A 9411-nucleotide genomic window follows, 5' to 3' on the forward strand; every position below is an offset into this window, starting at 1 on the left:
CTAGCCCCGCCCTGCCAGCACCGCTGCCTGCGACAGCCTTGCCACCATTAGCACCACCACTGCTGGCGGCAGCAGCAGCCATATCATCTACACAGGAACCAGACACAAAAACATAGCAGAAATGGAGAAAGAAGGGAGACCTCCGGAAAATAAATGAGCAGGAAGCCGGCTCACCCAGTGAAAAGGGACATCAATGAGGAGATGAAGAACTTTGCAGAAAACACCATGAATGAACTCCTTGGCTGGTATGGCTATGATAAAGTTGAATTAAAAGGTGGTGAAGATACTGAATTCAGGAGCTACGCTACAGATGGGGAGAGCCGGCAGCACATTTCTGTTCTCAAAGAAAATTCTTTGCCAAAACCAAAACTGCCAAAACCAAAATTACCCAAGGACAGTGTTATTTCACCATACAATATAAGCACAGGCTATTCAGGGCTTGCCACTGGCAATGGACTCAGTGACTCACCTGCAGGGTCAAAGGATCCTGGCAATGTGCTCATTATCATACCTTTAATTCCACCACCTTTCATAAAGCCACCAGCAGGAACTGTTGGAGGAGACAGTTGTCCCAGCAAATACTTTCGGAATTTCCCCTCACTCTTGGACTAGCATGAAAGTTACAAAGGGGTAAATCTACAGTTTAATTGCCTGGAGTTCATTAATGCCCTACTGATTTTCTTTGGGCGCTGACCAGAAGATGATGTATCAAACGTACAAATAATGTGTGCCTGGTGCCAGAAAGTGGGAATCAAGCGCTATTCCCTGAGTATTGGAAGTGAGGTGAAAAGCTTCTGCAGCGAGAAGTGCTTTGCGGCCTGCTGATGAGCCTACTTAAGACTAGAGGTGAAGATGGACATGCTGAAAATTTTCCCCAGCTGCACTATGCTAAAGAAACTCCAAGGCTTGCCTTCAAGAATAACTGTGAACTACTTGTATGTGACTGGTGTAAGCACATAAGACACACAAAAGAATACCTGGATTTTGGGGACTGGGAAAGAAGCGTCAGCTCTGTCTTGTAGAAAATGTCCATTTTGTATTGAATGATACAAAATGGACATTTTCTACAAAGAGACGCCGGCCAATCTTCCAGCTGGGCTGTGCAGCACATTACATCCTCCCATGGAAAACAAAGCAGAAGGCACCGGGGTGCAGCTGCTCACTCCAGACTCTTGGAATATCCCGCTAACAGATGCTCAGAGGAAGGCCCCCTCCCCGGTGGCTACAGCTGGCCAAAGCCAGGGCTCTGGCCTGTCAGCGTCCGCCACCGTCTCTCCATCTGACACTGCCAGTTGCTCTGTCACTGAAATTCCCACCCCAGTGCCCAAGTCCATCCCCATCGGCGAGACTCCAAATATCCCACCTGTCTCCGTCCAGCCACCTGCTAGCCTCGGGCCTCCCCTTGGCGTCCCGCCTCACAGCCCTCCCACGGTGATGAACAACCGCGGCCAGGTGCCAGGTGCCGCTGCCCATCTTCATGGAGCAGCAGATCTGCCTGCCCTTCATCCGCAGGCCTCCACACCACGCCTTCAACCCCAACAGCCCCTTGTCTAACCCCATGCTTCCCGGCATCGGGCCTCCGCCCGGCGGCCCCAGGAACCTGGGCCTCACTTCCGGCCCCATGCACCAGTCCACGCTATCGCCCCACATCCGCCCCCCGAGCACCCCCACCATGCCCGGGAACCCCCCAGGCCTGCTGCTCCCGCTGTCCCCGGACGCCGCGCTGCCGAGTCTTCCCTTCCCGTCGTGAGCATGACGCCAAATGGCCCGGTGCGGGTACCCCGGACGATGAACTTCGGGCTGCCGTCGCTGGCCCCGCTTCTGCCGCCCCCGACCCTGCTCGTGCCATACCCCGTGATCGTGCCCCTACCGGTGCCCATCTCCATGCCCATCCCATCCCTCACGTCAAGGACTCCAAGCCCCTCAACGGGTTCTCCAGCAACGGGGAGAGAACTTCATTCTGAGCGCCGCTGGCAACTCTGCGGCGGCGGGCGGCAAGCCAGGCGGACACTCCCTGTCCCCCAGAGACTCCAAACAGGGCCCCTCCAAGTCCGCGGACTCGCCCCCCGGCTGCTCCGGCCAGGCCTTGAGCCTGGCGCCCAACCGGCAGAGCACGGCCGGAGCGAGGTGGTGGACCAGAGACCAGACGCGGCAAGCCGGCAGCCCCACGGGCGCGGGCGGCCAGCTCCGCTTCCCCAGCGTGTTGCAGGGCCCGCAGGTCGGCGTCATCGACCTGACCGTGGGCCACCTGGCCCGGCTTCACAACGTGATCCACCGCACCCTGCACGCGCATGTCAAGGCGGAGCGCGAGCAGGTCGCTGCGGAGCGCAGGCCCCGCGGCGGCTGCAGGGACGGTCACTGCAGCCCGCCCGCCGCCGGCGACCCCGGCCGGGCGCCCCTGGCGGGCCCCGAGGCGGCCGCGGCTTGCAACGCCATCGTGAACTGCACGCGCGGCGCCGCTGCCGAGGGCGCTAAGAGGGCGGAGCCGCCTGCTGAGCAGCCGCCGCCGCCCGCGCCCCCTAAGAAGCTGCTGTCGCCCGAAGAGCGGACGGTGAGCGAGCGAGAGAGAGTCAGTCAAGGAGAACAACTGTGCTTCCAACTGCCTCCTGGACGGGGAGGCGGCCAAAAAGCTGATGGGCGAGGAGGCCCTGGCCGGGGGCGACAAGTCAGACCCGAACCTTAATAACCATGCAGACGAGGACCATGCCTATGCTCTGCGGATGCTGCCCAAGACTGGCTGCGTGATCCAGTCTGTGCCAAAACCCGCGGAGAAGGCTGCCGTGGCGCAGTGCAGTGCATCATCTCCTCGCGCATGCTCAGCTCCCGGCAGAGGACCTGGAGTGGCCGCTCAAAAGGTGGTGCCTCCGAATTAGAAATCAGATTAAGTAAAAGGAACGCTCCCTCACAGGGTATGCTCATGGGGAGAGGGCGCAGAGCAAACTACGTCACGCCATCCAGTGACACCACCTGGTCAGCTCACCACAGCCTCTCTGGCTAAAACTCAAGCAAATAAAGCCGCTTCCTGACATTAAGCATCTCAGAGGAAGCAGCCCTCCCTCGGTGGCCTCTAGCCCGGAGAAGCCCGTGCGCCACCACGCAGGCCCAGCCTTGCTGCTGTAATCATCTCTGCTTCTACCCAGAGGAACTTAGGGATTTCACCCCTGGCTTGTAAAAAAAAACGAAATATGAACAAGCCACAACGACCAATGTAGGTATTCTCCCCGCCCCGTCTTCAAGGCTCAGCAGCTGAGGCTGGAAGATGATATGGATTGGAACCCAAAAACCTTTTTAAATCTTTTAAAAAAACTGCTGTGGTTTTGCTGCTATACTAAGACTTGTGATTTGCATTGTATGGTTTTGGACCTGTTCATGTTTTGAGGGCGGAGAGGCGTGGTCCTGGAGGCCCAACGCTTCAGAGTCATCTCTGTCCTGCCCAGGATGCACTTTTAAATGAAGAGTTAGAATATCTTATTGGCTAATATACTTTTCTTGTTATTTTTACAAAGGCCACCTTTATCCTTTTTGATGCCATATTTTCAGTGTTACACTTTTATGGCTTTTAATTTTCGATTTGACAGATGTAAGAAGCAGCATGAATAGTTTATACTGTGGTTTTTCAGAGACTGAATGCCAAGAGAACTCGGTAAATGTTTATTCTTCTCAGCTTTCTCTTTAAATTCCCCTAAATAGCGCCCCAGTTGGAAAGAGTGCTGAACTGAAGAGCAAGAGCAAGAGTGTTGAACTGAAGACCAAAATACCCTCAAGGTGTAAAATAATCCGAGGGGTAATATTTGCGGGGCGTCAGGAAACATCAACCCTGATGGTTTTCAGTGATCCAGGAAATCAGTGAGACAATCTCTCTACACGCAGAGCCCTTTCATGATAATTAGAATGGTATGGACAAACCAATGAAAACAAGAGAGAAAGTGAGAAAAATCACCCATGATTCTGTTTCACTGTTTGCTTTCTTCTGTCATGGTTAAGAGAAATGTGCAGTTCGATCCTCAATAGGTGGAGGATAACAGGGTAGACTCACTTGTGTGCACTTGTACAGTTGTAGCTGTGAGTCCAGAAGTCCTCTAGAGCATGCGCACTGGCACTGAGTTGGTGAGACAGTTGTGAAGTATCCCATTCTGATGAGTATGGGGGGAAAAAAGGAGAAAAAAATTAAGAAAAAAATCAAAAAAAGAAGAAAACTAAAAAAAAAAAAAAAAATCACCTTGTGATTCAGTGTATCTGTTTACTAACTCAAAGCAATTATTCCCTCTGGAGGTGTCCAGGTGCTCCTGCCCCACAAGGAGCCTCAGCAGGAGGGGTGGTGAGTCACAGGTGTACAGGGCCAGGATGGTGTGGCACTGGCCTTGAAGCACCACGGCCTGAGGAGGCGGTGTACATACTGTGTTTCTAGATTCTCCGTTGTACAGGGTCACTTCACAAGGCAAGCTACTGTTTTACAGGTGCTCATTTATTACAGCTGTGAGAGCTTGGGGGCTGCATTTTGCGAGCAAGCTCACTTTTTAAAAATGAAATTTGGTGGCAGGGGAAGGGGAGGCGGGAGGGAGGAGAAGCTCACAAACCTGGGGAGAGATTTATAAAAATAAATAAAAGAAAAGCTTCCAGCAACAAATTAAAAAATAATAACAAATAAACCCCAGCACCAAACCCACCCAGGCAGGAAGAAGCCGCCCCTCCTCTGGGGCCGTATTTTTCTGCTGAGTCACCACATTCTCCTCTCCCTGACTGGTATCAGATTCATCAAACAAAAAATAAATCTCGAAGAAAAACTAATAATAATACAGCCACTCCTGCTGAGACTTCTTTTGTCAAGTGTTAGCATGGTCTATCATTTTCCGTTTTTAACCAATTTGTGTCTTTACATTTAAAGTGCATTTCTTAGAGGTGGCATGTAATTGGGTTTTGCTTTTTAATCCAGTGTGATAATGTGCATTTTAATTTAGATTTTTTAGGCCAGTTTTATTTATGATGCAATTATGAATATAGTCAGATTTGTCTGTCATCATGCTGTTTCATTTCTATTTGTCCCAGCTGTTTTTTCCCTTTTCTTTCTTTTTCTGTTTTATTTTAGATTAGTCAAGTAATTTTTATGAGTCATTTAAATCTTTTTTGGCTTATTAGCTGTAACTCTTAGTCTTGCTATGTTAGTGGTTGCTGAAGGATTTATAGTATATGATACTAACTTATCACAATCCCCTTTCAAGTAATATTGTACCGCATCATAGATGGTATACGAAAATTACAATAGTATACTTTCATTTCCGGTCACCCAGCCAGATCCATCCTGTGTCTATGGGATTATAACTTTAACTAAGTTTAGAAAGTTCCTGGCCATTTTCTCTTCAAATATCTTGTTCTGTCTCTCTCTTCCCTCTTAAAGGACTTACCTACCAGCTGCCTGAAGTTTTCTCACAGTTCACTGACATCTCAAATTCATGAATCTTGTTTTTTGTGATGTCTAATTTGTGTTTATTTCCATTCAGTTTAGTTTTGTCTCAGACATTGTAATTGGTATTTCTGTAAGTGTAATTTAGTTTTTAAAAATATCTTCCATGCCCCTACTTATCTTCTCAAGCTTTACTTTGAGCTCCAGTTCAGTTACTTATAAACAGCCAGATCCTTTTTCATCTTATGTTTATGACTGAGCAATTGCCCAGTCTTGAAGCGAGACCTTTCTGATTATCCACTGTTCTATATAAAGTATGAGTTTTTCCATCCTGGCTCATGGAAATGGACACTCCTCTGGCACTGTGTGACTACCAGGCATGGTTCCCTCTAATTTTTCAGATGGTTTTCTTCCTTGGTCTCAGATAGTTTTCCAGCACTAAATACCCGAGAGGAGATTTCTACAGATCTCCAGAGTTCTTTCCCTGAACTGGGCTCTTCCGTCCAGTGTTCTTTCCTGTGGTCTCTCTGCTTTGGTTTTATGAGTCTCTCAGCTTCATCACTCCACCTCAAGGCATCTGGTAGACTCCACCTCAGTCTTGTTCTTCCTCTATCATGGCCTGGAAAGCGTCAAGGCAGGCAGCTTGGGGCATTCCTAAGGCTTACTGTGTTTCCTGTCTTTCAGGGATGAGTGTCTTCTTTGCCTGAAGTTCACATTCTTGAAAATCATTGCTTAATGTATGTTGTCTGTTTTGTTTTTGGTTGTTTCAGGGAAGAAGGAAGATCAGTACCTGTTTCTCCCTCTTGGCTAGAAGCGGATTGCAGCGGAGCTTCAGCACATGCCGCAGACTGGCTAAAATGCCTTTCTTCCCCCTTTGCTTAACCTTTTCATCCTTCATTGCTCAGGGTAGCCATCTCTTCCTCAGAGAAACAGGTCAAATTCTCTTATGTGTTCATAAAACTCTTTTCTCTGACAACATCTATCTGGATTTAAAATTGTTATATTTGTTGTCTTTATCCTTCACTACACTTGAAGCTAACAAGAGCAGAGGTCTTTTTGCCTGTTTCATTGCAGAACTTAGCATAATGTCTTCCACATTGTAGGCAATATATATTTATTCAGGGAGGAATGACTGAATGCTAAAATGCAGTTTTTTATATCCAAAAAGTACTCATTTATCTGATGTCTATCTTGTTTTTTTTCTGATACAGATCCTGTTAACCTACTGAAAATTCAGGATGCCGTTCATTCATGGGAAAGATCAATAGAAGTTGAAAAAAATCACTGGGAACTACTTACAGAAGAAATGAAAAAAATGGAAAATGAGGTCCATGTACTACAAAAGGAGTTATCTGAAACAATAGAAATAAAATTACAGTTGGAACATCAAAACGATGAATGGGAACGAGATTGCTACAGTTTGAGGCACGGCACCCTAGTTTTAAAGAAATGGTTGAAATATTTCCTTTATGCTAAAAATATGTAGAAGAATTCTGGTAATTACTGACTTACCTTCTGGGGCCGAACAGGGGAGAGAACTTCTGAGCCTTCTGGAGCGTGAAATTCTTTGATATGATATAACAAGTTCTTTACTGTGAATACTTCTACAAATAACTAAATGCTTACTCTTTTAAATCATCATTTTTATGACTGTATAGGAGTTTACCATATGGATATCTCATCATTGTTTTAGCAAATTGAGAGTTTTAAAGTCTTTTGTGTTTAAATAATGTTGCAAGGAACATCTTTTTATACAAATCTTTTTCTACATTTTTGGCTATTTACTTTGAATAAATTCTTGAATATAGATTTTTTTGTTCAATTATAAAAACTTTTAACAAATGGTCTTTGATCAATATTTCTCAGTTGTTCACAAGAAAATTTATATTAGCTTACAGTGTAGCCAACATGGTATGAAGTGTCCATTTTTTAAAAAAAAACTCAGATTCTTTTAAATTTATAGTTTTGTTCTTACTATGCATGAAATAAAAGTTGAAATGGAAAGTGATTTCTGATTCGTTTATTCAACATCTCTCACTTTTCCACAGATAAAATTAATTCAGAGTTCTATGTGAAAAACACATACTGTCCAAAGTGTCACCCATAAAAGAAACATCAAAAGTGTGGGGTAGCCGATTAGACTCCTTGGCCTAGTCTTGAATTATAGCAATCTGCTGATACGTGTGTGAAAAACAGCTGAAGGTGCTCTTTTACATTGTAAATCATTTTTAGGGATATCTGCACTATTTCATGAAGATGAACATTTATTTCTAGTGAATTTATAAACATGTTTATAAACAGCAACTTCTTTTTAATTAGGTAACTCTAAATAACTTGCTCTAATTGAGGAGCAATTACAACTGTATAGGGGAAAAAATTACTTTTCTACCTGTAGTGTTGGTGAATAATTTCCAATATCGTTTTCTATAATATTCGCCAGAGTTACTAGGAACAGAAACTTCCCAGTTACCAGAATGTTCTTTCCTCTTTACCTTTCAAGTATGCATCATTTGGAAGAGACGGAAGTAAGAAATTGGAAATATAAGAACTAGAAAGGAAAAACATTCAAGCGTAGATATTTTACTAAGATAGCAACCAACATATGCAGAGCCAGATTACAAAATGAACTTATTATTTTCTAATGAAACTAATATTAAGATAAACATATTTCACTGCAGATCTGCCTTAAGACAAGAAGAAGAGAAGAGAAAAAATGCCAACACATTGTATGAAAAAATCAGGGGACACTTAAGAAGAAAAGAAGAGCGGTACAGGAAAGAAGTTGAAGAGAACAAACAACTTCAACTGACTCTGAGAACACGAGATGTGGAATTGAGGACAGTAAGAAATAATTTGAACCAGGTAAAATCATCTTTGGTAGAAAGTTTCCATTTCTAATTTTACTTCGTCAGTATTACTTATAATATCCTTTTGTTTTAATATCTTACTTAGGCTTAAAAAATCAAAAATTAAAAATAAACGATGACATTTATAGCTAAAGTTATTTATTATATCCTTGGTATCAAATAGATGCTCAGGATGTTTCCTGAGTGAAGGGTACGTTGAGTTTGATCACTAACATAAATGTTCCGTTAGGCATTTTTAAGTTAAAATACAGGCTAAATAGCTTTAAAACTGTATTGAAACTAGTTAAATATTTTGCAAAGAAATTTTACCTTACCACACTGTATCTGCTTGTATTTAAAAACTGTTTTTGCTCTTTGATGAATTTAGGTGTTACTTATACTATTAAAGCTTGTGTAATTCTTCAAGGAAAAAGGTTCTTGTGTTTTTTTTGTTTGTCTGTTTTTTGAGATAGAGTCTCACTCTATCTACCAGGCTGGAGTCCGGTGGTGCCATCTCAGCTCACTGCAAGCTCCACCTCCCGGGTTCAAGCCATTCCCCTGCCTCAGCCTCCCAAGTAGCTGGGACTACAGGCACCCACCACCACGCCCGGCTAATTTTTTGTATTTTGTATTTTTATTTTTTTTAGAAGAGATGGGGTTTCACCGTGTTAGCCAGATGGTCTCGATCTCTTGACCTAATGATTCACCCACCTCAGCCTCCCAAAGTGCTGGGATTACAGGCGTGAGCCACCGCGCCCGGCCGGTTCTTGTGTTTTAATAGTCTACTTATTAACGAGTTTTTTTTTTTTTTTAAAGGTTCTGCTCTCAATGTTTTAGACTTTTCAATGTTTATTAGACCAAAAATCTAATGTATCTCTAGGTTGTACAAGAGCTGAGTGACACCCAGAGGCAACTTTCTCGAGAACAGAATGCCAGAATATTACAAGATGAAATCCTGACCAATCACCTTTGCAAACAAAAGGAGATAGCACTGGCTTGAAGGAAAAGGAATTCTCAGGTATTTCCTTTCAGTCATTCTCAAATATGTGTGCGTATACATATTTGTATGTATATATATATTTAAAATCCAACCATATGTATCTTGGCAAATAGAGAATATCTTAAAACCATACATGTGTGTCTGTATTGTTGGGGGTGGTGGTG

General features: G+C 44.5%; 1 pseudogene; it reads left to right on the forward strand.

Annotated features, from left to right (window-relative positions):
• Positions 1-51: 51 nt before the first annotated feature.
• Positions 52-2889, forward strand: LOC111535680 (annotated as a pseudogene).
• Positions 2890-9411: the final 6522 nt, after the last annotated feature.

This window comes from Piliocolobus tephrosceles, unplaced genomic scaffold (assembly GCF_002776525.5).
Source record: "Piliocolobus tephrosceles isolate RC106 unplaced genomic scaffold, ASM277652v3 unscaffolded_1328, whole genome shotgun sequence".
Taxonomy (NCBI): Eukaryota; Metazoa; Chordata; class Mammalia; order Primates; family Cercopithecidae; genus Piliocolobus; species Piliocolobus tephrosceles.